The following is a 27,194-nucleotide window of genomic DNA, read 5'->3' as shown; positions in this document are numbered from 1 at the left end:
TTAAATGAACTTTCAATTAACACATTTAACACTCAATTAAATCATCTGAATCATCTCTTTAAATAGAAAATGTTATTCAAAGTACTCTAACATACTGCAGGAAACATTGGGCCTCATGCAAGAAGCCATATACTAACAAATTCCCTCTTGTGCTCATTCTATGATTAGTTTTATTTTGTTAGCACCCATCGATTTCTAGGATTCACCAATGTTTTCTTATGTTTACTCTTATACATAAGGTTTTTTACGTGTGCTCGCAAGCACAAAAAAACATCTTGCTTTCACTGTTCAAAAAATGTTTGTCCAATGCAAGGAAACAGAGATTTTAAATATTAGTAATAGTGATACTTATTTGATTATTAAATTTGTGGGCTAAATAAATACCATTGGTCAATTGATCCCAATTAGGACTATAATAAGTCTATTTCATTACTGCTAAAGCTTGTCTTCTTCCTGCTGTCTTTTTCAGTGGCATCTCTCTGATTACTGGACACAACACCTGCCCTCTATATATATAGTATAGGGGCGTTACCTATACTTATAACAAACAATCAGCCACATGCCTTTAATTAAGAGACATTTAAGAGAATGTTATTGGATGAGGCCCATTGACACACATATTGTTGGGGTACTAATTCCCAAAACAATGAATAATCCCCATATGTACTCCAACCCACCTGGAACAGTCAGGATTGCCCCTTACCTTCCACTTCCTGTTTGGCAGTTTGAATGTGAAGAGGAGTTCATGGGGCTCAACAAACAGAAATGAAAGCAGCACAGAGAGCTGACTGAAATGCAAACAGCAGTGGTGTAATGGTAAGTTAGCCTCAGAGCAAACTCCAGTGCTGCCTTGATTGAACAAACTAAAGAATATGACAGTGTTGCATATGTTTGGTCATAGTGCAGCGTTACCTCCTGCAGGGCACAGACCTGCACTGTGACACCCTCCCCCCATCCCCCTTTCCCCCAACCTTCAGCCTCTCAAAACTTTGTAGTTTTTTTTTTTTTTGCAGTTGTGATTTTTGTAATGTTCACCTCTAGAGGAGATGAAACAAAGTGTACCAGTGTGTTTCACAATTGAGACCGCAGGGCGCAGAAATCAATAGCATCCAAGAATAGCGGAATCAATTGAGGCAGCAAAGCACTGCTGCCTCACAACACAAAGATTCAAATCCACCGGGAGTCCTCCAGGAAACTGTCGACAGATTTGTTTTTATTTCCTAGAGTCCAGAAACTGTGAACAGGTGGAGAAGTAACTGAAGCAAATAATACATTATAAACTACTAAATGCTTTTGCCAAATATGTTTTGGAATCAAATTAATTGCAAACACATTGAATGATGTTGGACCAGAACACATTTGTAACATGCAGCTATCTAATGAAACATCCACAGCTCTTCACAATTGATGTCTGCTCCAACTTTCATTTCTTACAAATCAAGGCTTAAAACCTCAGTTTGCCACAATCTAGTATTAGACTCAAATTGGCAGGATTCATTCATATCTTGTACTTTCATGTTCATATTCCTGGTTCATCTGTGTTAATCATTTTCAGCTTCATTTTGTCTTCTAATTTTCTTTTAGAATCCTATTTATACGTACACATCTTTAATGTCTTATGTAAAGCCCTGTGAATTGACTGAGTAAGTAAAGGTGCTATACATATATACTTATTGTCTTATTGTTCCAGCTTGGTTTGCATGGCTGGTGAATGTACACAATGCAGGATTTAGAAAGCATATACATATCCCACTGGTTTAGTTTAGATCATTTAGATCTGCAACTATTAGTACATTAGTCAATCAGTTGCCACCAACTAAACTAACAGCCAACTATTTTAATAATGAATTGAACATTTTGAGCTTTTTTAAGAAAGTAATTTCCAAATTGTCAGAGTCCAGCTTCTCAAAGGTGAATATTTTCCAGTTTCTTTAGTCTTAAGTGACAGGAAACTGTATGTCTTTGGGTAGTGGACTGCTGTGGACAAAACCAGACATTTGAGGACATCACCCTGGACTTTGGTAAACAATGATTGTCATTTCTTACCATTTTCTGACATTTTATTTGACTGAACAACTAATCTATTAATCGTCAAAATATTTAACAATTGAATTGAGAATGAAAATCTAGCTATGTTATTGAAAAAGCAAACCCATCTTGTATCATAGTTCAATACATTTGCTATACAGTAGTATATATAGAGTCACCGGCCACTTCATTAGTTACACCTGTGCAATCTAATTCATTCAAATACAACTTATCTTCCATAAATTCTACTTTTTTCAAGTTCATACATTTTCAGTTTTTGTTAATGTTTTCAAAAAAGTGATAATTCTACTTAATGTTTATTATGGAAGTCATACTAAGTGGTGGTGACATGCTGGGGTGCATTATATGTTTCTAATATTTTGTCCCCCTATGTTAATAGCATGGGCAAAATTCAATATAATGCACCATAATATACCACCATCAGCTACTATGACCTCAGTAATAAATACAAAGTACAATTATCACTTTTTGACAATGACAACAAAAATTGAAAATGTATAAACTTCATAAATGTAGAATTTGTTGTAGAAATTGGTATTATATTAGTCATTTATAGAGGACAGGATTCCCTGAGCAGGATAAACATAAAATAAAAATGATCTACTCATGAATCAACAGTGTTGGCTAGTCTATCTAGAGCTTTGTGTTACTCTCAGTCAATGCTGGGAGGCAGAAAACTGAAAAAACATTTAAAAACTGTGCTTCAAAGTGTGATTGAACATAGAATCACATAAGCCAGTACATGCTGTAGCTCTATACTGCTCAAACAAAATGAACTACAGTGTGTGTGTTCATTGTAATAAAGGAACATGTCAATCAGTGCAGCGTTGTGCCTTATTGATGTGTTTTTAATAGATTTTGGACAAAAGTTTTTGGAGTTCTATGGAGCAGAGGAATGAGATATATCAGGCTTTGATCCACACGCAATACTTGTTAGAAGAAAATTCATTGATGGTAGAGAATAAGAAGAATATTGAACATTCTCACACTTTGAAGAACTTGATTTTATTGTTTTGTGACTTCAGATTACGACATGTTACACAAGTTAAGGACGTAAGCATATGAGAAGCACATGATGAATTACACATTGTTTTGACCAAAAGAACATTTCCTATGACATCAGTACTTGTGTTGTGGCCAACATGCTTGAAGGTTCCAGGTCATAGAGTTCTGCAAATGCCTTATCTACTTTGAAGTACCACTCCACTTCCATTTCCCTTCAAATATTATTCTAATACTCAGCGAGAGTTCGGGTTATGTGCCTGACTGAACCGAAAGGCTCTCAGGAGAACTCATACATATGCACACACACACACACACACACACACACACACACACACACACACTTGCACGCCAAAGGCTGGCTGGACTCTACTTCTAAATAGACTTTCAATGCAGTGTTTTTTTTATTTTATTTTATTATTATTTTTTTTATTGCATGTAAGGACTACACACTGCTTAGACATTTGGTAAAGGAATTTGATTTATCATATAATCTTGAATGTTTCAAACAAAAATGAGCAGCATTAGATACCTACTCATTCTGTAAGATAGGAGATTTTGAGAGTTGAAAACAGCTGACTACTCAAAGTGACCAAGTAAATGACATAATAAACCTTGTCATACTTGTAGGGCTGAGCTTGGTCCTGACTGTGTGGCTGCCAGTTCTGTGGAGCTGTCCAGTGCTGAACTTGGTAAGCCCATCCATACTTTCAATCTGGATGTTGAGGAGGTTTTTGTTGTTCTGTCTAAAGCAGAGTGGTGTAAGGGGGCGGTTGCAGAAGTCAGAAGAGCTAACTAAGCTTGATGCACATTTAGCTCACTTGCCTGGCATTATTGAGCTGCTTTGGTCACCAGTTCCGTCTTACAAAATGATATTGATGTAGGTGACTCCCCACCAATTAAACAGCATCCATACCATGTTAACCCTGACAAGCGCCATCATTTTAACACAGGATTGCTGAGCCTGGGTGGAGTTCACAGAGTTCCTGTCTATTGGTGGACAAGTCTGGTAACTAGATAGAAAGATACTTTATTGATCCTTCTCAGGAAATCACTTGGTTACACGGCTGTGGCTCAGGAGGTTGAGCGGTAGAGCGGTCGTCCACCAGTTGGAAGATTGGCTGTCAATGTGTTTTTGGGCAAGATACTTAACTGCAAATTGCTCCCGATGGCTGCACCAATGGCTGTGAATGTGTGTAAATGGTTAGTTTCCTCCTGATGAGCAGGTTGGTACTCTGTGTGCTTTTGTCATCAGTGTATGAATGTGTGTGAATAGGTGAATGGGACACGTAGTGTAAAAGAGCTTTGAGTGGTCTAAAGACTAGAAAAGTGCTATATGAGTACAGTCTATTTACCATTTACCATTGTTTTTGTTTATTGGTTGACAAGTCAGATAACTAGATAGATATTGATCTTTCTCAGGAAATCACTTGGTTACACATTGCTTAATACACACCTCTAACTATGCACAAGAAGAAATAAAATAGCTACTAAAATACCCCAAAATTAAATAAATGATATTGTTAATAAATGATAAATAAAATAGTCAGTTTTATCCTGATTTTTGGAGCAGAACAATGTGACGAAACGCATGTGTGGTTTTGTTTCACTAGACTAGGTTATGTAGTTTCTTGTAGTTTAGCAGGTGGAAAGTTCTGGTTCAAACACTCCCCATCTTTTGTTCTTTTGGGCCAGGTCCTTCTGACTCTCGTACTCTTTATTCATGTTGGCACAGCTTGTAGATTTGTTCTCAGGTTTAGAGTTCTTTATGTAAGTTGCTGGTCACAGAGCTGAGCCATCTGTTAGTTCTGGTCATAACAATATTCACATAACTTGAAACTCATACACACATATACACACCTTGTTTTCCTGGCTCAACAGACATTGTGTTTGTACCATTTCTTCTCTTCAACCCTTTTACCTATAAAAATCATTATATGTCCACTTTTCCCTCACACTCACTGCAATGTTAAACCTGTCAGCCAATAAGACACATGTAATTCTATATATTTTCCTTGCCTCTGTTCCATTCACTGGAGATACAAAATGACAACACTGTGCTGTCTTCTTTAGTGAGAAATCGCTCCAAGTGAAAAATGATTTGGAGCTAAAGAAAAGATCTTCAGGGCTCACAGTTCCAATTGGTCAGGCTCCACCATGCTCATGTTACACACACACACACACATAACCGTCTCCAAGGAGGCATTTACACCATTTACATTTACGCCTCTTGTTTCAGGGAGCACTGATCCATGACAGCCTGGTCATGTGATGGTGTACGGAGCAGCCGTGCACACAAACGTCCCTCATGACCTAAAGTAGAATGTGAATTTAGGGAAACATACAAGAGAGATTCCCTCATGACAACTCTAGAGATGTTTCTGGTTGTTGGTATTCATCACTGATTTTCTGAGCTCACGTTTAAGCTGAATGGAGGGAATGGAGCAGCTACACAACACCCACCCTCTTACCCTTTAGCATTTGTATTTCATTCACCAATTGAGAATATAGGATTTTTTGAGTCTAGTTAATTGACAAGCTGATAGTAAGACAGAATAAGTGACAACAAGTAAAAAGGAATAAAAGACAAAATAACAAATTAAAAGACAAAAATTAAGACCAATGCACACAGCAGAAAATAAGAATAATACAAATGTTTAGAACATTTAAATGAAATAAGTAAATAAATAAAATAAGTAAATAAATAAGTAAATAAGAGAGAAAAGATAAAGGGTTTATTAAAAGTTAGAATAAAAAGTAATACATTAAAAAACAAAAGAAAAGTAAAATAAAAGATGAAGTTTTATAAAAGCAGGACTAAAACTAGGTTAAGAAAGGGATCAAGAGACAAAACAAACAAGACAAATAAAAAAGGATTAAAAGATAAAACTATAGAATGATAATAATAGAATGAGGTGAAAAGTAGAAAACACTAAAAAGCATCAACATAAAATAACTAGAATAAAAAGACTATAAAACAATTCATTTCTTAATCAAGCACCAGACTGAACAGACAGGTTTTGAGTTCCCTTCCTTACCTAAATCTCCAGCTTTTGTGAAGTTTGCTCAAATAAATCTTCTAATTTGGATTCAACAAACTCTCTTAAATGCACAAACTTGTTATAAATCACTTGTTTGAGCCTGCTGAATGTCACCTGTTCACTGGGATGAGGTGAATGTTCATGAGACTAATACCTCTGCATTTAAAAAGACTATATATACTGTAAAACACTAAATGTAAGAGTTAAAAAAACAAGAATTTCACACTGCTGAGCTTCAAGGCCCTGCTGTCAGAGATCAACACATATTTAATCATTAAACATGTATCAGCGTCTGTTGGCATATTAGAGGAGCTGAAATATCATTCACAGTGTTGCACCATAAGCTCTTAAACAGTTAGTAACAGTGTGCAGTGCTAACTCAAGGTTAAAAAGAGCCTCCACATAGACTGCTGTGTTAGCTTTGATTTCAGTCAGCTAAGTTTGATTAGTTCAGGTAGTCTTTAAAGTCAGTGTAAAGTAAGAATAAATATGTGTTCTGAGTTTGACATACCACAGAAAAGTGTGTTGTTAACCACCCTGCTAAATTTGAATGCTTAAAAAAATGCCAAATATATGAAATTAGGCTTCAAAGTTGTGTAAAAATCAGCCTCTTTATCTGCTCCCAAACACTGAAACCCCGCCCACTACCAAGTGTCACCTGTCAATCAAAGTCACCACCTCTACCAGAAACATGGACGTTATGTCTGAGAGCTTTCTGCTGCTAACTCAGCTGCTAGCTCGGCGGCTAACTCGGCTGCTAGCTCGTCGGCTAACTTGAAACACAGTGTGTGAAGCCTAGCTCTACAATTCAAATCTAAATGGTTGAAATGCTTTTTACACCTTTTTTAGAAATACATTTATGACTTATTTAGTGTTTAGAAGAAAATGTCTGAATTGACTTTGACACAGTCTTTAAAACATTTTAAATCGTATATGAAATCATAACTGAGGGCTTCTCAGATCTACAGTCACTGATGATGATGTGAGCAGCAGTAATACTTGTCTGATTGGAAATGTAATGATGTTAAGTTACTGATGATTGCTACAGTAGTTATTTCTGTTTTTTCCTGACTTTAATACTGATGTTAATAAAACTTCAGCTACTTATACTATCACTTGGAAATCAGTTTTAAGCTATAATCTGATACAATACTGCTCATTTTGCCTGTTAAATAAATACAATTAAGTAAGATTGTATGAGGACATGTGGACAAGCTTGTCAAATACAGGATGTGAACACTGCTCTATCACTGTTTGATTGGCTGTAGTAGAACATAGTACACAAGCAAGAAGTCACTGCCAAGTAGAAGTGAACACCACAGTCACAACACAAGGCAGATGGATTATAGCTCATGTTCCCTGCTTTCCTTAGCAACAGTTAAACATACAGCCTCTCTGTGTTGTGTTGACAAGTGTGAGGAATCACTCTGGCTGTATTAGCTGAGTGATGGCACGTCAGGTTTGGAGGTGAGTGTGTCTTATACCTGATAGATTTAAAGGACAGGTCCACAAATGTTCCGGTCTGTCTTATAAAAACAGTTCAAATCTCTTCATAGCAATGTAAGTGATCTAAAGCTAATATAACACAACAAAATGTGTTTATTATTATTCAAATTAAGCAGTCATTAAAAATTAAAAATTGGCTGAGATATTCTTAATTTTAGTCCCTGATATAGGTCAAACTCCAACAACACAACATTCTGCATTTCCCACAATGCAACTAGTAAAGTGATCTTGGTGAGTTTATGGATTCGTAGGAGATGTGATAGAATGTTTAAAATGCTGCAGTAAAACCTCTTATCCCACTTCAATAAATAAACAAGAACTGTTACTATACTTCCACCACAGCTCAACAGGAAACACTAAGAGGGAATTTGATGGTAAACAGACTGTAAATGTGTCAGATATCACTTGATATGACTAACTCACACTGATGAAGCTCAATAGAAGCTGATCATCTACTTTCAAATGACTGTGTGGACACACTGTGGATTTAGTCCTCCATCACTTCCATTGAAAGCACATTTGAAGGAGATCTTTTAATAGTCAGTATGTGGAGAATTCAAATGACTCTATCCAGTCTGACTGAGACCATTAGTTTTTCTCAGCAGTGTAGAGAAGAAGCACCACATGAAAAAGATGTTTTTACATAGTAGGCTCAGTAAATAGTTTGTTGGTTTAATGTGATGGACACAATAAGACACACACCTTTAACATTTCTTGTTCTGTACCACTGCCACAAGTATGAATCATCCAGGCCTTCAACTCTGTTATTTTCTGAACTCAATAATTACTAAACACAGTAATTACAGGAATACAAAACAATGCAAAACCTTCATATTTACCCCAACGCATTAGCAAACAGCCCCTTCATCCACTACACAACACGTGTCAGTACCATGCATCGGCTGTCAGTGTAATCCACCAAGACCGCCGACGACCTCGCATGCTAAAGCCTTGGTGTCTAATTAGGGTCCTGTGATCTGATTGGAGATGCCTGGTCTGTGGCCTGACGCAGCGGTGACAATGATAGCACTCATTCAGACTGAGCAAACACTTCACATCACCTACAACATCGCCCTGCATGCATTTCAATAATGTGGAAGAGTGGGCGACGTGTCGAGTGTTCATTACAAGTGCTCCACGGAGCAGGTGCATGTTTTCCACTCATAACTATTATACAGGCGACGCTCTGGTGTTTACATGCACGTGACAATGACACCCAAATGAATGTATGACAATAACCATCATTTTGCTTTCACACCTGAGCTCACCCTCTTAGTTAGTATGCAGTGATTTTACTAGGATGTATTAACATGGATTCCTGTCCACCAGTTAGAATCAAAGCTGAAGGGAAAACCATTTTCTACTTTGGTCACATTTTCATCCTACTGCCACCTGCGTGAAGACAGCATCTATGTCTCTCTGGGGGTCTCCACATGGCAGCTTTTCCTACAGTTTCAACACTATAAATGAATGTAGTTGACCACTCGAGTGTCCATACAAGAGTATTGCGTTGTGCCTGTGGTGTCTGTACTATCAGACTGTCAGTATAAAAATGATTCATACCCTAGCATATATAACACACATAGAGATAGAGATTCATCTGCTTTTAGGTTTCTTTTGGGTCGAAATTAAATCCTTTCATTTTCATATTGTGTTTATTATCACATTTGACGGTGTTTGTGTTGATTACTATTACTGTGGTTTATCTGGAGATAAGTGTGCCATTACTAATTTGTCACATTTTTAAACTTTTGGGACATTTAACTTTTTCACAAGCCTGATGTTGATCAAAACATGTTGCTCTTATCACCAGTGGGGTTTTATCTCTTCTTCTGTTTTGTAATCTCTTTTAATTGTATCTTTTCCTCTAGGTGCCTAACCCTGACCAACAGAGAAGACCTGTAGAGAAGGTGAACACAGGACCAGAGCCAAAAAAACTCCAAAAACTTTAAGAAAACCTCAAACAATATCAAACCAAGACATTCAATAACTCCTTCAGGAACATAATGCTCTCCAGTATCCCTCACACTGCAGCCAGGACACTACATTGACTTGGACCATATTGAATTTACAGCACTTTCCCTGATGCTTACCTCCAGGGCAAAGCCAGCTTTGGATGCATGTCAATTTCCAACCTGGAAGCAGCCATCTGTTTGAACTTCTCACTCCCTTTTTTATTTTAACCATACTCCCTGATGATCACAAGGGAATATGTCACTTTACTTTTGGTGGGCTCCTGTTTCCTGTTGGACTACAGCTCCCAAATCCCTCTGCAGGCTCAGCTGCAGAGCAGAACTAAAGGCGGGGTGCCGTCAGCCAGGGGAGGAACAGGAAGTAAGAGTGCAAGGACATCTTTGGGGGAAGTGATATCGTTGGAGGGAAGGATGAGGCAAAGAAGACACGGGAGGTCGAGGGTTCACAGAATTAAAAGAGGATGGGTGTGGAACCAGTTCTTTGTCCTGGAGGAGTACATGGGCTCTGAACCACAGTATGTTGGAAAGGTACGTGCATATTTACATCTCACCTTTTGATATTCTACTGAAATTTGTTTCAAGTGCCCATTTAAGTATATAGAAGGTATGTAGAAAGAAAACATTGTTAGACCAAAAACGACAAGTCTAGAAGTTAGAGTCACTTAGACCTGTTCTCAATCAGTCACAATAAGCCTCATCATATGTCTCTGAAAAAGCACCACAATAACAACCTTTTAAAGGAGATTTAGATGGCAGTCAAGTTAATAACGATCCAGCAAGCTCAACAACAAAGTGAAACAATCCAAAAAACTCTGAAAAATGCAGTTCCCTCTGCTGAGGACTTGGAATATCTCAGCCGTCTGTTAGAATTATTCATCAAACAAACAATTCTTCAGACTCCTCTTTGTTTGACAATTCTTTAATAAGTGCACATTATATAATCACAAACTGTAATAAATGATGCAGCTGGTTTCATGGCCATGTGTGGATAACCCAGTAAATCTGGTGCTGTTACCTCATCAAAGAACTTCAAATATCAATATATAGATGATGTTTGGATCCAAGTACAATCTACTTGACGTGTCAGGATTTTACTTTGTTTAATCTCCCCTATTAGTGTTCATGTATATTCACCATTTCATTTCATATACACTGATGCAGACTGATCCAGTCACCTGTCCACTAACGGTATAAGTCCCTTTTCCATTAAGGAAATTCCAGGTAAGATTTAGGAGTTGGGAACTTTACAGGAACATCCTCTCACTCTGTCCTCTCAGCTGTTGTGTCTGCATTACAGAGCAGGACCTTGATAGGACCCACCAGACTCTGGAGGTGACCTAATCATTCTGCAACAGTTCCCATTGTCGTGTGATCACTTATTTTGATGCTTTCTGTTGACATCACATCGCGCTTTGAGTATACCCATATATCAGCACGAGTCAACCTCAAGCCCCACCCAGGAATTTTTCGAGGCAGCGAGGAGTACATACCCCGAGGCAGGGACTCGTTTTGCCCACGTAACACTTCTGTGAGATTGTCATTCAGGGGCGGCTCCTACTATTGACGGACGGTCAAGTTCCTGCAGTGGAAACAAACATATTGACCCTCGCCTCCTTCTCACAGCTCAGGACTTCTCTCAGTTCCTCAATAAAACGGTTTCTCAGCAGCTTTGTGAACTGGTCTTGAGAGGAAACTCAAGACACTTTATTGTCTTTTAGAAGAACTCCTATAGTGGTAAGATATGATCCTTCGTATACAGCCTCAGAATTCTTTTCTTTTTTTGTGCCTCCTTTTATCACATCAATGTTAATGGTAAGCCATCGAAGCCTGCTCAGTCTAGACACCCACTCTTTAGCCTGGTGTGTTAAACACAAACACCATGGGGATCCATTACCTGCAAATTGAAGGAGAGCTTTAGTAAAGGATAATTATTGGAACCATTAGTAGTGACCAGGGAGTGTTTTCCGGAAAGGAAATGCAATAAAGGAGTGATTGAATTAGGAAATTTCACAAAGTCCAGATAAATAGCTGAATACCATATTTATGTGTGTGTTGAGGGTGGGGGTGGGGGGGGGGTAGCCCATTTTCTATAGATCAGTTTCTTGACATGTCTAACTGAAGTGAGGCTTTTCTTGTGAAACTGCTCTACATAGAAATATGTATAATATATTATCTATATTATATATAGAAATAACTATTTAATTTTACAACCCAGTTGGGTTCGTGGAATGGCTTAAACCTTTTTTTTTTTTTTTTTTTTAAATGAACTCAGTCTTTTCACAGTAATCCCTGCTTCCTCTGTGGAACTGGAGCTGCTAGAGTACCCCAGTCATTTGGGATTGTAATTCCATGAAGTTGGAGAGAGATTAAAAGAGAACAGACAACGACAGTTCTATCCCCATACATACATATATCCTTACTTTTGGTGTCTCGTATGGGTTAAGCTCCAAAAGCGGTGAATCCTACACCTCCCATACTGCAACTAATAGCATGTTTTTGTCTTAAATCCTCCCTGCCTGTTAAACACCAACATCACTTTCACTTCATTCTTCTCAACCCTGAAATAAAGAGGCTGTTTTAACAGGATGAGTTGGTTGTAGTAACCACCATCAGTCAACTGACCTTTGACTGCACCCCCCCCCCCCCCCACCCCCCAAAAAAAAACTACTGGTGGAGTAACTATAAAATCTTGCTTTACTCCAAATTCTTCCATGATCATCAGCATTCAAGCAGGAACTCATCCTGACTGTTTTCAAACCTTTTGAACATCCTATCACCTTGGACGGTGGTGGTGTTTTTCGAGGGGGCGAGGGTCAAGCCGAGCGCGAGCCTTTTGTTGTCTGAGTCTCTGCTCTGAAGACTCTGCCTCCAGGATCAATGAATACACTGCTCAGTAATTGAAGACAACATCCACAGGGAGGAAGTGAAGGAGTCTTGGAGATAAAATAACAGCCAGAAGGGAATCGCTCAGGGCAAAGTTTAGACAACAGAGCACAACCACAATCACTTTAACAATTGAAAACAGGGTGTTGAGTGTGCACTCCCTGGCTCTGTAATGAAATCTATGAAGGCGCCACATGCATAGGGATAACAGTAATATAATACTATGGGTTAATGTAAGAATAACCGCCATGCTTAATGTGTTCTAATATATTTCATATGTACATGAGTGAGCATTGTTTGGTAATTGGCTTCTTGGCAGAAACCAATACATGCACAACATAAAAGAGCTGGAGTTGGCCTTGCATATAAATATAATATATGCTCAGCACAGTATTTGATACCTCGTGTGATCTTTAATATCGGTAAAGAAGCAGAAAACACAAGAGTTTTCTCGCCTCTGTCCATTCTAATCACCAAACCACAAAGGAGTCGGTGGAGAGAGGCGCGTTCCCACGCCAACTCCAAATGATGTCCCTGAAAGCAATAAGACGAGCTCAGGATGTCATCAGTTTGGCAGACTGACATGCCAGCAGCTCTCCTCCAGCCCGCCTGCAACGGTAGACTGGCAGCAGATTTTTCTCTGCAGGGGGGCTGAGACCTCCAGCTGGCAGACGCACAAACAGAAGGTATATGTATATATATGTGAGAGAGAGAGAGAGAGAGAGAGACAGAAAGAGAGGGAAAGAGAGGGATGGAGGCAAAAAGAGAGACCTGTATTTCTGCTGGTAAATCAAATAATGTGGATTTGTGTCAAAACATGTCTGCATCAGATGTTGCTCAGGGAAAACAACACACACACACACACACACACACACACACACACACACACACACACACACACACACACACACACACACAAACATGACAAGCAAAGAATGTGACTGTGAGAAACGTGAGCCCTGTCCTTCATCTGTACATAACTGAGTTAGCTTGATTTATTTGTTGGTGGTTTGATACGAGCCTGGAATATTTGCGTTGAGCATCTGTTACTACCCAAACCTGCAAAATACATTCTTATATATTCTATATAAATAGACTAGCAAAACAAAACAAACCACTACACGCCAAATAAGCAATTACTGTACGTGACAATGGAAACTGTAGAATGATTAGGCCACCTCCAGTCTGGTGGATCCTATCAAGGTCCTACTCTGTATGGAGACACAACAGCTCCCATAAAGTTCCCGCCTCCTAAATTTTACCCAGAACTTCCTTAATGGAAACAGGACTTATACAGTTGAGTTAATAATTAGTTAACTGTGAGTCTGTTTCATCAAACATAAGGTATGATGTTGAAGATTGTCACAACTCATGTTAAATGTAGTTTATCACTTTTAGGTTGACTACTGTGAATCTGCAGCAAAAGAGAACATAAAAAAATACAGTAAATGTGCACTGTCATAACTTTATTCCCAAAATTTGTAATTTAACTGCATTCAAGAAAGTGTTTTAGCTGACTGGCATCAGGCTGGATACGTTTAGCCAACAGTTGTACAAGTTGAACAGGTTCAATATAAATGTATAATTTTGCCAATGGAAACCATTTGGAATGTTTCGTGTAAACCTAAGTTGCCAGCCGAATGCCTTAGGAAAGAGTTTCACAGGCTGCCATGGAAAACTTGCTCTCCTCACTTTACAATATTCATTTCCACACTACCAAAATGGAAAACAGAAGGGATGTTTCAATGCTAACTAGAACATGAGCATAAAGAAGAAGGTCTAAATGATGCTCAAAGTTTTTTTAGTTTTATTCTAAATCATAGAAGTTAATCATCATGCTTTCTCTTATTTAGGAGGTTTTTCTTGTCAAAGGACGGCCGTGTTTACTCATTTCCTTTTAGACCTTCATAAGAAAATCTCAGATCTGCTGAGTGTCACTTTTCATTTAACAGTAATATGTTGCATGTAGACTAACCTGCTTGGTAGTTGGAATCAGGTGGCAGAGAAAGTATGCAACAGGTCAGTATCTACTTTCACAATCAACACACAGTCAGTCAGGTGGGGGTGGAGCACAGTGTAATGATCCAAGCAGCAGTCAACAATCAACACTTTGAAATCAGGGCCGGTCACCTTGCACTGTGCTCACTCAGAGCCCTGCTCAGTAGATCAATACTGTAGTATCAATACCTCCTGTGCTGCTGTCTGCTTCTGATAAATGATTCCCACATAAACATAAATCCTCCTCCAAAAAAACAACCTTAATAATTTATTTGTTTAAAAATTGAACGTGCGTGCGGTTGCAGCGCTGTGCCCTGCCAGCATTTATTTCACTTTAATTCACAGCAAATATTTCAGCTCACATCTTCTCTTGACATGCTGGAAAAATGTGTAAGTCATATAAAGCTTTAAAGTTAAAAATCAAAGCAGAACTTTATTTTAACCAAACAGTTAGTTCTTTGATCTGTGAGGTCTCCTTTGTGAAACGTGATGTGAAGTCAGACCATTAATTAAAGTAATGATTAAAATCTTAAATTGAATTGTGTAACAGATGGGGAGCCAGTGTAGTTCAGAGTGATGTGTTCTCTATGTCTAGTATGTATAAGAACTGCTGTTGCACTCTGTATTAACTGTAAACTGGCAACCACTACATTGTTCATGCAAGTAAATCATACATGTAAGTAGTATAAGTTAAGATAGATTACACTTTAACAATAAAGTCTTCTTGGGATAAGCACCACAGACTATTACAGAGCATTTATCTCCAGACAGACTTAGCACAATCCTTATAATCATTCTTACATTAAAATCCATTTAAATAGCCTAGTTTCATACAGTAACAAAACAAAGAGACTAATATAACTAGAATATTGCACCAGTAAATGGTAAATAGACTGTACTTATATTGCTCTTTTCTAATCGTTTGACCACTCAAGGCGCTTCTACACTACATGTCACATTCATTCATTCACACACATTCATACACTGATGACAGGAGCTACTACACAGAGTACCAACCTGCTCATCAGGAGGAAATTAACACACATTCATACACAGCCATCAGAAGCAATTTGGGGTTAATATCTTGCCCAAGGACACATCGACATGTGGACTGGAGGAGCCGATAATTGAATTGCCAATCTTCTGATTGGTGGACGGCTGCTCTACCTCCTGAGCCATAGTATAACATAGTGCAAGATATTGCATGTCAATATTGATAGGGCTCTATCACCATATTCAGCTGACAGAACATTTAACTTATTGGTAAGTTTGAAAGGAAGAAGGAACAAATTAAATAATGATCTACACTTCAGTCTACATGTTGTGTGAGCTTTGAAAATCTGGTTATTTTCCATCACTGAACCTGGAACCATGAAAAAGAGGAGATGCAGTAATAGAAGTGCTGAAAAATATTTAATCTTTTCATTCATTTATTTTCCATACCACTTATCCTCTAGTCTAGAGTGTCGCAAAGGGGCTGGAGCTAATCTCAGCCGTCATAGGGCGGGAGGCAGGGTACACCCTGGACAGGTCACCGGTCCATCACTGTGCTAAATGAACTAATATCTACACTACCGGTCAAAAGTTCTGGAACACCCCAATTTTTCCAGTTTTTTATTGAAAAAATGTTTTTAAGCTTACCATCTTCATTTTTTTTCCTAAGGTAGTTCTGGCATAGCTTGGACTTATGTTTGGGTCATTATCTTGCTGTAGGATGAACCCCTGACCATCATGCTTCCTGCTCCATATTTGACAGTTAATGTCACACACTGAGGAACCATCCTTTCGCATACTCGACGGCGACTGTGTGATGAACATAATATTGAACAGAATATTTTAAATTTTGATTCATCAGTGCATAACACCTTCTTCCAGTCTTCAGTAGTCATATTCATTGGTGGTGTTTCATGGCCCAGACAAGCCTCTTCTTCTTATTCTGACTCTTAGCAATGACTTTCAAGCTGCGACTCGACCTGTCAAACCTGCAACTCCAAGTCTTCTCTTCACAGTTGAAACTGAGACTTGCTTACTACGACCGCTATGAAGCTGTGCTTGAAGCTGTTGTCCTGTGAACCACCTACCACACAAGCTGTTGACTCTCAGAAACTTGTCTTCTGACTCTGTTGTGGCTTTGGGTTTGAGTTTCTCCCAGTGTCTGTATGCTTTTTGATGGTGAAGGAGACTGTACTCACTGACACCTTGACTTTCTTCACACTTTCTCTGTGACTTCATTTGAAGTGTTTATGTATAATTTTCAGTTTTGGGTAACCTTACCTTTTTTAACCTCTGGCAGTTCACCACTTACCTTTGTACCATTTCAAGCTATTCATTGGACTTGAACTGCTTGAATTTCAATAAAAAAAACTGGGAAGATTGGGCTGTTCTAAAACTTTAGACCGGTATTGTATGTGTTAATAGGCATTTTGATGTTAGAAAGTTAGGTTTCCTAGCTTCTGCTTTCCAAATGGAATTCAAACTTAACACTGTAAAGGGATGGGCAGCTTAAATTGCTGCTGGTTGAAACAGAGAGAAAAGGCCTTGTATCAATATTTGTAGGCTGCAGTCTGAATTTCTTTCTTTCGTAGAGGAGAGAAGTTGACAGTGTGTCTTTCCCTCAACTGTCAACAGACTTTGTTCATAGCAGAAGGTAAGAAAACACACAGGTGTTACTAATAACACTAGCATATGCTCTGTTATATTAATGTGCCCTTTCAGAATAGCAGCACCCTGACACAACTATCACTAATTACATTATTTACATATGTTTGTAATAACAGGATGTCTGAAAAAAGGCAGTTTTGATGCCATGAGAAAGGTCCACGAGTTTTGAAGCCTACACATTGTTTCCACTCTTTTAAAAAATGGAAATATAAGCACCACAGCAGCATCATCAGGATTTATATGGCTTTGATGTCCCTGCACAAAAGTGAAAAGAATGTATATTTCAGTTGCACTTTGTAAAAGAAACTAACTCTGGGAGATGGAGCTGTCCATGGTTCTGAAACTGAGAGAAGCTCCAACTGAAAAGGATAAGACCAATTCTTTGTCTTTTCTTTTTTTTTTGTGGTTGGGGGGGGGGGGGGGTGTAGGAGAGGAGGCTCCTGGGTGAAGGATACTGACGGATGCCTTTTAATGACTGTATCCTCTGGTTGTTAGGACAGATTAAAGTTGGAGTAAGGCTTTATTTCTTGAACTGTTCTATCCATTATACGTCCTTTGAGGATAACTGTTTCTGATACCTTAAACCACTCATTCATTCACTTTATGATGTCTGGGGTAATGGGATGTGACTTTTGGGAGTAAAGGCTGCAGCGCGCTGACCTCCATCTTTTAAATCGTGATGTAATGCGGCTCCGATGTAACGTTCTACACGTGTTGCTTCCTGTGTCGACTTTAATTAATGCACTGAAAATGTGTGACGAGTTTCGTGTACCTCCACTAGCTTCTATGTCATGGTATATTAGTCAGATGACTTACAGATACATCACTATGAATAAATAATGAAGCCAGGCTTTACAAATACTCAGCTCTACATTATTTCATAATGAGGCCACTACTATAAACCTGAGTTCTCTGTGTCATTTGCGAGAGTTCAGTTATTTGCTGTTATTAGCTGCTGCTCTAACTCATCTTGACTATTAAATATTAATACTTTTTTTTAAGACAAAAAAGTGGAGGGACCTCCATTTCTTTAATACACACACAGCAAATGTGTTTATTATTATTCAAATGTAAAACATTTTCATTAAAAATCGAAACCTGCTTCTTAATTTTAGTCCCTGATATGGGTCAAACTCCAACAACACAACACCCTACATTTCCCACAATGCAACATCACAACTAGTAAAGTGATCTTGGTGAGTAAAATCAGTGAGTTGAGGGCCACATAGGATTTAATAGCATTTTAATTACTAAAATGTTTAAAATGCTGCAGTAAAACCTCTTATCACAATTATCACAACTCTTATACCAAAATACAAGACCAATTGATACAATTCATATGTTCATTTAAAGGATAGGTCCACAATTTCTTAATTGTAATTTTTCTATTCTCTTTTTCTAACCCACACTGATGAAGCTCAATAGAAGCTGATCATCTACTTTTAAATGAGTGTGTGGACACACTGTGGATTTAGTCCTCCATCACTTTACATTGAAAGCACATTTGAAGGAGATCTTTTAATAGTCAGTATGAACATGAGGAATGATTACAGAGAGGAAAATCTATACTCTGACAAAATACACCTTAACTAAAATAACACACATCAAATAACACAGCATAGTGTCCTGATTAAGAGCGCATATAGAATGTCTGAAAACAATGCAGGAAACTCTGTTGGAGATGGAGTAGGAGTCACATTTGACTCATTTTTACATTTGAGAGCTGTAAAAACACCCTATACGCATTTCTTTAGCTAGATTTTTCTTAATGTGAACCACGCTTTACAAAAATGGAAATAAAATACATAATTTAAAAAAAATGTTTGAGCAGCTGATACACATTTTTATACAGATGTACACATTTGACCTGTGTTTATTAAAAGAAATTCCAAAATCAGAATTTAAACATATATAACATCTATAAAATGTTCTCCTGGACCATAGCATAGTGATTGTGAATGTTTTCTCTCATGTTCTGAAAATGTAGAAAAACACTCTCTGAGTTTTGGCCAAAGAGCTGACACTTAGTAGGAGGTTTGGCTGGAAGCAGTGACATGAACCTGGGCATGAAAAACATGAGCACCAGATGCAGACTCTGATCCTAGACCAAAGGAACAGCAGGAGAACCAATGCATTTCTCTGCCCATCCCTCTGTTCTCCTAATAAACTTCCCTCGACTCGTTGTCATGGTAATGACATTATGCTTCTTGTTATTTGACCACAGGAACAAGCAGATGTGACTGCATGTAGTTCTGCAGTCTGCAACACGTGTCAGTCATTATACACAACACATGAAAACATACAGTCACTAAGGTAGTAATGACACTTGCAGTGATGCTGATTGATTGACAGTTTGATTGACAGCTTGTTAGATAAGCCCCACTATAGATGAAGTCACCCCAACTCCCATGAGAGCTTCTCAGGTGAGCTACAACCAAGACATTGGATCACTACCTTGCAGGGAATGAGCTCAAACATTCCCTGTAGATACAGAGGCACAGTTTGGTAGAACTTACATATTACAGTATCACACTTAATTGACAAGCCCATCACTCATCATATTGCTTCATATATATATATATATATATATATATATATATATATATATATATATATATATATATATATATATATATATATATATACATGTACAATCTAATGCAGTCCAATAGCTCCTGTTAGAAAGGTGATAATTCTACTCTATGTGTGTTATTCAGGTTGTAGTGGGTGGTGATGATATGCTAGAGTAAGTATCTGTATCTACGCTGAAAACTTTTCAATATAATAAACCCTAGAATACATAATATGTACATGTAAACCCTGATACACAAACATCAGATTTAAATGCAGTATTTTTACACTTAGGATACATTGGTGGTAGCTGGGGGAAGAAGAGAAACCTTTTGTTTACACGCTGCTTTCTCTAAGCTGTAAAGTCTTGTGTTGGCTGAACTAGTGAGAACACGTGAGAGGTCTGAAGAGGCAGTCAGACTGCATAAGCCAGGCTCCACTCATGCCCAGCCAGAGAGGACTAGTGCCCAGGGCCACTGATTAATCTGCTGTTGGTGCTAATAGCAGGGTCACAGCTTGATTATCACCAGAGGAGGCAGGCCAGTGTGGAGGTGGGGGTGGAGGGTGGAGGGGGGTCAGGTGACCTCACGCCACTTGGAATTTCAGTCGGAGCTTTTAGTGCTAAAACCTCAGTTTGAATCTGTGGGGGCAGACGGGTTTAGGAGCTTATGGCTGAGCAGGACTCCTGCTGGGACCAAAGGAGTTCCAACTGAACACACGCTCTTCTTATTAATTACTCTTAACCGGTAAACAATGCAAGCAAATAAAGGCACATGTTGTGACCTCTAGGGCAGTGTTTATCCCCACAGTTCCCTTCAGCACTGTGGATGAACACACAAAGGCTACAAATGAATAATGTAGAGAAAGACATTAGTCTCTAAACTGCTTTCTGTTGAGTTATGTCAGTCATTTTGAACTTGAAATAAAAAGCTGTAATTGAATGTACAGCAGAACACAGTAAATAATGACAGGGAAATGTTGCAAAGTAGCTACATTACTCATTAGCCAGCTGTCACCTTCATTAAACAAGCACATCACATATTCCATCTTCTGTGTTTAACATGTGTAGAAAAAGAAAAGGAGACACTGTGGGTTAATAAGCAGGCAGTCAACAGTTATGAGGTATTTACTGATCATCAGTGTCATGGAAACTGTCTGAAATAATACACAAAACACTGCTGGGTTGAAGATTAAACACATATTATTGTACAATATAGAGACAGTATACGCACAAAGTGACATCAGCTCATCTCAACAAGCAAAGAAAAAAGCTAACCTATTATAGTCTCTGAAGGAACTGAAGGAAAGAAATGATCTGTGATCGGTCAAATATGTCAACCTATATGACTACAGCCAATGGCATATGGCTTCAAAGTAATACATTTACATATATGCATATTTATTACCCAAAAGTCACACAAGGGTCACACATCCCCCTAGACACAAGAAATTGGAACCTTGAACCATAAATGATCAACTATCACTTAAACATGTCCTTTCTTCTGAAATGTGATGACTTTTTAAAATTAAAATGTTATACTTTTGTAAAGGTGCTACAAATTTTTGTCTGTCTTGAATGAAACGAATACCTGTTACAAGTGCTTTGATGGAAGAGGGTTGCAGTTTATGGGATTTAAAGCAGTGACAGCAGCGACCTGGTTTGGACTGAGGATAATCTACCACTAAGAACACTAAGAGGTACAAAACTAATGGAAACTTGCAGTTATTCAGCAGAATCCAACAAAATGCTTCTGAAATGATTTAGAATAGAATGTACAGGGGCTAATACGATAGCTGAAAGTAAGACTGACAGAGAGAATTACACTTCATTACACCATTTGACACAAAAAGGTGCCACTTTGACGATGGAGCAGCATGACCATAAATGTGTCATTAATAGTTGCATAGCACAGAGAAAACAGTGTGAGGCATGAAGCTGTTAATACTTGGAGCAATATCATAATGAGGCCAACAAGTCTTGGATTTATGCAAAAAATATGAAAATGGAGGACTATCATGAAGGAGGAGACTCTCGTTGAGGCTGCTGGGACTACAGTTCCCAGGGTTCTGTGCAGCGTGATGTCAGTTAGGGGTGCGCTGACAGCAGTGGTCACAGCTGGAGCCAGGTGATGCTGAAGTTGAAGTTTGGAGAAGACAGCTGGAGTGGGATTTTTGGAGAAGTTGGAGGCAGACGTCCACCTCGCATATAGGACTGAATGCTGAGCAGAGTTTTCTAACACTAGTGGAGGTAGATGTATTTATCCTAACCTAACATTTACAGAGGTGTGGAGGCACTTCTTTTTCTTTGACATTCAGCTTTTTGGGAATGTGGAAGTAATGACAGAAAGAACAGACTGGTCCTGGTCCTCCCAGTTTTTAATGAAGGAGGGTTTTTCTTGCTGGGGTGGGAGCTACAATGGACAGTCCTTCTGCCCCGTCCTCTGATCCTTCTCATTTTTGGGTTTCAAAGACTCATCTTCATCCATAATCCCCATCAGTCTTGTATTTTAGGCCACTTTAGGAAAAGTCATCACATTTCAGAGTAAAAGACATTTGGGGTTTTTACAAGCTATCAAATGTCAGAACAGGTCAAATTTGACCCAAACAGTATGGAAGGGGTTAATTCAACAACACATGGGACACATAACATAAACCTCAAGTATTATAGGATAAGACTGCAATTTATTCTACAAATCTCCTGTTTGGAGCAAAAGTGACAATAAGCTGTCATGTATTATGTGTGTATCCAAAGCCATCTGTGCTACAGACCTTTGTTGTTGTCCACAAACTATTAAAAAGCCATCAGTAAGTCACACTGCTGCTCTGGGTGACACGTTCCTTCATCATGAATATTAAAGCCATGTTAGTTTATTTAGATCACACCTTCACTAGCAACCTCTCAACTAATCCTCCATTCTTTGGGAGCGTTCATGTTAGAAGTGTTTGATTGTTGATCCAATGAGTAGTTAACCATTAACTTCCCAAATGAGTTCATTCATCATAGTGGCATCAGCTCATGACACAGAATGCATCTATATTTACATTCCCTCTCCTCCTCTTCCATCAGTTCTCTACACACTCATTTATAATACCTATGAGTGTCTGAGGACTGACTGAACTGTGAAGAGTGGGTGTATTTATACTACAAATGTGTGCACATGTGACATATTTAACATTTTCTTTGACACTTGAACTGACTGTGCCCCATGTGACCACCTACTTCTCCTGTGCCGAAAATTAGTGGCGATAATAAGACAGGTGGCAGTTTAAGGCGTAGCAGCAGTAGAAGCTTGAGCGGTGCACAGTTAAAGGAGGGATTTCTATCAAATCCTTCTCTAAAATTGGGTGGGGCTCCTAGAGTTAAGTGTGATACTGTTGGCTCCACACACACACACACACACACACACCTCCTCACCTTGTTAGATCAGGAGGAGAACAAGGGAGACCGTTTGCCTGCTGATATTCAAACACACATCTCTTCCTATCTCTCTCCATATTGCTCTGTTAGCCTCTCCAACACACAGGTGAAGTGTGGTTTAAATGAGCAGTGTTGTTAGCTACTAGCCTGACATCACATCTGATTGGATGAACTTTTGTAAAGGCCCCTGAGTGCAGGATGAGTCATCGAACATTTAACAGAGTTTTAAAAGAAGGGAGAAGAATATACTCACATACTGATAGTTTGACATATTTGGCTTATAATAAGACATATATGGATCATGAACACAGGCACACAGTATGTCCTTTAACATACTGAGCATCATATTTCACACACAAATACTTGCAGGACTACTGGAAAACTGAAACGTGAATCAAGGTTTATTGATCAGTCAGATCAACTATTGATGCTTTCTAAACACATCTGTGGTTCAATATTTGGTATAGACACTTTTTATGAGGGGATTCATAGACTTACTGAAGGAAGAACATACTGTGAGGGTTTAAAATATGAACAGTATGTAAGGGTTGAAAAACTGCTTCTTTGAGCATCTCATGCCTTTTATTATCTATTTTATATGTGTTGCAAACTCATAAATGAAACACTCCATGAGCTGATACAACCAGTTTCTGTGGGACTATTTTGGATTAGTAATAATTTATTTATCCTGATGTTTTAAATGTACACACTCTTCCATTATTGACCTCCTTCCCTCAGGACAAGAATAGCTTTTATAGCTTAGAAACATTTTTTAAATCCTATTTTGCCTTTAATACACTCTTTAACAGTTACTATCATGTCATTGTAGTGCGTTGTTGAATTCAAATTCAAAATATAAAAAATATCTGGTCTTAAACTGATGATTTTCTTTCATATCATAAAGCTCTGACTACCTGGAATAGAAGGAACCCCCCGACCTGAAATCTAAAACTCACCAGCTTGACTTTGAAAAATCTGATTGATTTGAAGTCAGACTGTGCTGATGTTGTGCTGGTGACCTTTGACCTCTGTAGCCTCAGGCTTGTCTAGCACATCATCCTCTGTGAATGCTTTGCCCTGCATTTGAACCCCTGTGTACAAAATGCTGTTGTATTGTTTCCCTTACAGATGTACAGTTTATTTTTATTAGGGGCTGTCAAACTATTCATTTTTTATAATAGCGATTAATCACTGAATTTAAACAGTTAATTGTAATGAATGTCATTGTGCAGAAATATGAGCAGCACTTAGAAGATGCATTCTGTGACAGTGCTTTTGAATGAGTGAATCAGCCAGCAGCACGATTATTAAAAAGTGGTATTATTCTTGGCTCTTAATTACAATGTGATTAATGCGTAATGCACACTGAAATGAGCACATTTATATACCATCTCTCAAAACAAAGCTACAAAGATTAGATTAGATTAGATTAGATTTCTTTATTTGTACCCACAGGTAGATTTGGCTCGCAGTGAGAGACATTCATACAAAACAATACAAGAAAATGAAAACAGTAAAATAGCTACACAATTCGTCATCATCATCATCATCATTCCATGCTGCGTCATAAACTGCATTAAATATGTAGGGTGCATGGCATAAAGTGCATAACTGCACTCATCATCATACGTATCATCAACGCCATCATGATCAACACAATCATTGTCAACATCATCATCATCATCATCAACTCCACAACTCCCCAACCATCATCAAGGGATCACAAGTTCTTATTAAGATGTATGATGGCTGCAGGGACAAAGCTAGACCTGTGCCTTTTAGTTTTGGTCCTAGGTACGGTGTACCTGCGGCCAGAGGGGAGGAGCAGGAAGTCACTATAGAGGGGGTGAGACCTGTCCCCTAAGATGGAACCAGTGAACCGCTGCAGCTGTTTTATATACAGGGCTTCTGAGCGAAGCTGTGTCTCACCGAAGAGCTTTACAATGAACCAGAAAATGCAAATAAAAGATCAAAGGTAAAAATATAGACAATGTATAATAATTCTATTCACATGATGTGTATTGAATGAAGTACTCAGTTGGTATCAGTATCACTTTAAGGCTACTAGGATTGGTGGATTGGTGCAGGTATCATCATTTTAAAAGTATACCCAGCTCTAGCCCTGTATAAGAACAATCACATATGTTTTCTGTCATTTATATTTTCAGGTTTTTCATCATCATGTTGTTTATTCCAGTCATATGTTTGAACCCAACATTAATACCCCACCCTGCATTCTACTGCACATAATGTTTAAGCATGTGGCAGATAAAATGTTAATCTTGAACTTCACAATGGACACGCCTTGCTGTCACACAGCATATATAATTTAATCAGTCACACATCATCAGTCAGAGTAATGTATGCTCAGGTGCAGGCAGGGAGCACTGGGGACAATCTGGTTTGGAGATTGATTGTTATGGTGTAACATTTACTGGCTAAGAGCGATGGGACAATATTCCAAAAAATGGGAAATAATAACATTTATTTTTTTAAGTGAGGATCTGTTTTGGATTATAGACAGGTGGGGAATGAGAAGGAGTGAAGATAGCTGTGTAACTCACAGAGCTGTTCTTCCATTGCATACACACTTCTACTTTACTATGAGCAGAGCAGATGCACTGCACTGTGACAGGATACACACTATGGGGAAGTCATGTACTGCACACACACACACACACACACACACACACACACACACACACACACTGCTGAATACATATCATGGGTGCAGGTTGAGGTAGAAACTCCCTGAACTTCTCTCTTAACTGATCATCTGTGACGAATAAGGTTGTATTATCCAGAATGGAGCCCAGCAGAACTGTGTGTGTGTGTGTGTGTGTGTGTGTGTGTGTGTGTGTGTGTGTGTGTGTGTGTGTGTGTGTAAAGCAAAGTAAATGTGTTGTCCTGCTTAATAGTAGCTTTTGTACCTTTTCAAGGCATTATTGGTGACAAGATTAGGTATTAGTGTTGCACATCTGAGAGGGTTTAAAGTTAGTGTGTGTGTGTGTGTGTGTGTGTGTGTGTGTGTGTGTGTGTGTGTGTGTGTGTGTGTGAGAGAGAGAGAGAGAGAGTGTGGTGGCTGTACAACACCATTCATCACCAATCAATAGTGTGTTGGTGCGTGTACACAGGTACTTACTGTCAAGCCTTTCAGCTACAATTAGTTTATGATAAATCTAAAGTCCCTGTCAGCATGCAGATTAATACTTCATTCTCATTTAGTCATATCATATTAAACTGCATTATAACCTCAAATATATACGTGACTTTAAAAGCAGTGAGAAATAAATCCAGGTTTGAACTCGCATCCCAATTTAAAGGAGAATAATAAATGACCATGCAGCAGTTAAATATTCCACACATACTCTAATGTTAGCAGAGCTGCATTAAAGGTACTGTTCACCTTTTAGGCAGTTTTCACACCTGTCTCATTTACTTTAGTTGAATCAAACCTTGGAGCATTTAGTAATATAGTATTAAAACTGCATTAGTCAAGCTCACATGAAAGCCTATCTGCTGTTTCAAGAAAAAAACTAACTCTCCTTTCTCTCCCTTGGCCGCCAACCCTGCAAGATTTCTTACCAATGAACAAGAGAGATAGCTCTCACATGGCTGTTGATACTTTTTGATTTGCTTGAAATTTTTGCTGTGTGGAACCGAAGGGAACACACATCAAAGTAGCAACTCTCTGGTTTTGTATGTTGTGTGTGGTTTGTTTTGTGAGTCTTGTTCTCAGGTTGTTTTTGAGACCAAGGTCTCAATCTCAAAGAGACTCCCCGATTCAATTTAAAACGAGTTACTGAATCATTTTGTCACCATAGTAACACGCATGTGCGTCAGTGGTTGCGAGTTGCAAACAGAATGGTTCTTGCACTGCAAAGTAACTGTGGCAAATTTTTCCCATTTACACTTTTATGTATTTCTTACTTTGCTTGTCATTTGTTTCCCTAGCCAGAACAATATGTTAAAGACTGTGTAAAGTGAATTCAGACATTTTCTTCTAAACACATTAAATAGGTCATAAATGTATTTCTAAAAAAGGTGTAAAAAGCATTTCAATCATTTAGATTTGAATTGTGGAGCTCGGCT

The 27,194-nt window shown here is 38.5% G+C and overlaps 1 pseudogene; it reads left to right on the top strand.

The window, feature by feature from the left end:
- Positions 1 to 3,082: 3,082 nt before the first annotated feature.
- LOC128369199 (cadherin-12-like) overlaps positions 3,083 to 27,194 on the top strand; it is a 115,326-nt pseudogene continuing 91,214 nt past the window's right edge.

The sequence above is a fragment of the Scomber japonicus genome, chromosome 12, assembly GCF_027409825.1.
Source record: "Scomber japonicus isolate fScoJap1 chromosome 12, fScoJap1.pri, whole genome shotgun sequence".
NCBI lineage: Eukaryota > Metazoa > Chordata > Actinopteri > Scombriformes > Scombridae > Scomber > Scomber japonicus.
This window is presented reverse-complemented; position numbering and strand designations above follow the sequence as displayed.